Source organism: Vicia villosa, linkage group LG4 (genome assembly GCF_029867415.1).
Source record: "Vicia villosa cultivar HV-30 ecotype Madison, WI linkage group LG4, Vvil1.0, whole genome shotgun sequence".
Taxonomy (NCBI): Eukaryota; Viridiplantae; Streptophyta; class Magnoliopsida; order Fabales; family Fabaceae; genus Vicia; species Vicia villosa.
The window spans coordinates 60,685,074-60,689,073 of NC_081183.1; positions in this window are offsets into that span (position 1 = coordinate 60,685,074).

Here is a 4,000-nt window from a genome sequence, read left to right on the forward strand (position 1 = left end):
TTCACCAAATGGGTTGAATCCGCTTCTTACACCAATGTGACAAGACAAGTAGTCACCCGGTTCATTAAGCATAACATCATCTGCCGGTATGGGGTTCCAAACAGGATTATCACTGACAATGGGTCGAACTTAAATAACAACATGATGAAGGAGCTGTGCGAGGATTTCAAGATCGAACATCATAATTCTTCACCATACAGGCCTAAAATGAATGGCGCTCTCAAAGCTGCGAATAAGAACATCAAAAAGATAATACAAAAGATGGTGAAAACATACAAGGACTGGCATGAAATGCTTCCCTTCGCCCAGCACGGCTACCGAACCTCGGTACGCACATCCGCAAGAGCAACACCATTTTCCTTGGTTTACGTTATGGAAGCAGTCCTCCCTATCGAAGTGGAGATTCCTTCATTATGAGTTATGGCGGACACAAAGTTAAAAGAATCAGAATGGGTAAAAACCCATTTTGATCAGCTTAATCTCATTAAAGAAAAGCGACTGTCGGCTTTGTGTCACGGGCAACACTATCAGAAAAGGATGAAAAAGGCGTTCGATAAAAAGGACCGTCCTCGAACTTTCAAAGAAGGAGATGTCGTTCTCAAGAAAATTCTACTACCTCGACTTGATGCCCGTGGAAAATGGACACCCAACTACGAAGGTCCATATGTCATAAAAATAGTATCCTTAGGAGGAGCACTTGTCCTCACTACAATGGACGGGGATGAATTATCGCACCGAATAAATTCCGATGCGGTCAAGAAATATTACGCCTAACAAAGGCATGATCATAAGCTATGAACCAAAGACGAACTACAAAGGATAAGGATTTTTGCAATCATTCACTACTAAAGGCAAAGCATTACTGGGACCCTCGAGAACAAAGGAGCAACGACAGTATTAATATCATTTCTATTTCTCATTTTATTTTCACATCTTGTTCATTCGCCGATTTAAGGTAATATCAATAAAGTTTTCTTTTCTTCATACCGCGCTTTCCCGTTATTTCAATACCATTTGAAAAGGACAAAATTTTCATAAACTTTATATTGAATTTATTATGGGGAACTTACAAAACAAATTTTCAACACAAAGGCAACGAAACGAAACTATGAAAAGTCTCCGGAGGATAACATACGCCTTACGCCGCGATCACTTTGATATACCACGACCCTTTTACAAAGGATGTCTTACAATCACAAGCAACATTATCAACAGATTACTCAAATACAATCCGAACTAGGATTTATTCTAAAAAAAACATCCCTCACATCTCAAAATGTCTAGACAAATTCAAGGGTTCACAAGGAGATAAACTTCGGGATCACCATACATTCATACGCATTAGCATTCATACATGCAACATTTACACTCGACATCCAGACATCACACTATCAAACATTGCTCATATACAAAAGGTTCATACATCCACATTGTACAAACAACGGGATCACATGCATGTACATGGTTCATACGCATTTATAATACAACTTCTTACACAAGTGATCTTGCTGGCACTATAGCAAGAATATCTTTTACGCAGGTAAACTTGCTAGAACCATGGCAGGTAATCCCTTTTACGCAGGTAAGCTTGTCAGAACCATGGCAGATAATCCCTTTTATGCAGGTAAACTCGCTAGAACCATAGCAAGTGATCCCTTTTACGCAGTTAAGCTTGTTAGAACCATAGCAAGTGATCTCTTCCTCATCCTGGATATATGCAAGGGCTTACTAGAACTATAGTAAATCCTTCCCTTTACACAAACTGCGAAAACTTACTAGAACTATAGTAAGTAAATTAATTACAAACTGCGAAAGCTTGCTAGCACTATAGCAAGTGGACCATTTCTTTTACACAATGGACTGCGAGTCTTCGCTATGTAAGTCTCAGGCTTTAGCAAGACGATCCTCTTTCACCTTCCAGTACAAGGTAAATTTAGGGGTCTTCTATTATTTAATAACTCTTCGATCCGAAAAGCGTGAGACCTGCGTATTCTCACGCCATTCAATCCAAGATAATTAAATAGGGGCAGCTGTCATACCCCAAAATTTACCCGATACGATTCACTTCTATTAATTTATTGAGGGTATCAAAATTAGGAGTTATGGGGTTTAACATTTGTATTGTTAAACCAAATCTCTTATAAAAAAACCTTCTAATTGAATGTAGGGGTGTATCTATAGGATGTCCTTTGAGCCCAATTGAAAATTTAGGCCCATTAACTTGTTCCTAATTTTTAATTTTTAATTTTTTGTTTAAATTATATATTTCGGTTTTTCCCTATTTAAAACATGTTTTTTTCTAACATTAATTTCTTTTTATACAAACTATATATAAATTATTATCTTTATTTTATTATTTAGTTAGTATTATCATCAAAAACAAATCTATTATATCAATTATATTAATATTACTATTAATCATTATTATTATTAAAATCAAATCTTATATACAATAAAAGTCCAAATACAGAATCAATCTAATTTACAAATTGAATAAAATCCTAAAAACCTAAATCAAAACCTAAAATAAAATCAAATCTTATTTCATGAATCAATTTACAACAAATCAAATATATTACAATCAAATACAAATCAATCTAATCTAATCAAATCTAAAGATTATAACAGATTGAATCTAATCTTACTAAAATAAATCTAACCCTAAGGCTATATAAACTAAAACCTAATCTAAGAGAAAGAAAAAAAGAAAGAAAAAGAGGAATCAGAGTTGGAGAGCCGCGAATCCATAGCCTTCAACCTTGCGAAGACACCTGCGAGCAAAAAAGAAGAGGATTAGTGAAGAGATTGGAGCTTACACGATCCAGAATACAAGACAAAAGGTAACAAATCGGACTTAGCTTAGGTTATTATGTCGAATGCATGTGTGTTTTGGTCTTGGTTTCTGGAAATTTGGGGATTAGGGTTCTAATCTAGGGTTAGGGTTCTTCGTGAAATTGTTAGGGTTCTTAAATAGGGTTAGGGTTCTTGGGGTTTGATTGAAGAATTGTTAGGGTTCTTGAATAGGGTTAGGGTTCTTGGGGTTTGATTGAAGAATTGTTAGGGTTCTTGAATAGGGTTAGGGTTCTTGGGATTTGATTGAAGAATTGTTAGGGTTCTTGTTTTTTTTCTGGATTATTATTAAACTAAAACTATACCCCCCTGTGCCCTAAAACAAAATTAATTTATTTATTAAGTTTTTAATCATTTTGTTAATTGATTTTGTTATGCAAAATTTTTAATCAATTCGATTATGCCTAATAGTCGCGTTGATAAAAAAATGATATTTTAATTTAAAGAAATATATTAAGATTAATTTTTATTAAAACGTTTATATCAAGGTCACTTCGCTAATTGTTTTAATCAAATCAATTGATTACGATAATTAGCGAAGCTAATTTAGGATAGGGTCGATTTGTTAATTATTTTAATCAAACCAATTGATTGCGATGATTAATAATAAATTATTCAATTTACTTTAATTTAAATAATTTATTTGAACTGGTTCTATTTACTAAAGGTTTTAATCAATTCAATTGGTTACGATAATTAGTAATTCTTTACTAATTTGTTAATTATGTTGATCAAATCAATTGATCAACGCGGTTAATAAAATTTCAAAATATTAAAAAGGGTTGTATGCCATATAATAAACTTTTAATATCTTCACAAACTGCGAATTACACAAAACTGCGACAATTACCAAACTCCGCACGGTAATTAAAAATACACTTCAATATACAAACTTCAAAGGCATACAACCTCTAAAAAACACCAACATACCCCAAACTACGTAGACTCTGATCCTCCATAAGGAGGTACGTAGGCACTTGGTAACAAGGCGAGTCCCATTCCCCAAAATTTCAATAAGGTTAACATTTGCCCTACATAACTGTTTGTCACCTTTCTTTATTAGCCATAAATATTTGCCTTAGACAAAACCTTAGGAAAGGGTTAAGGGTGCCTAACACCTTCCCTTGACCTGATTATAATAACTTATCCA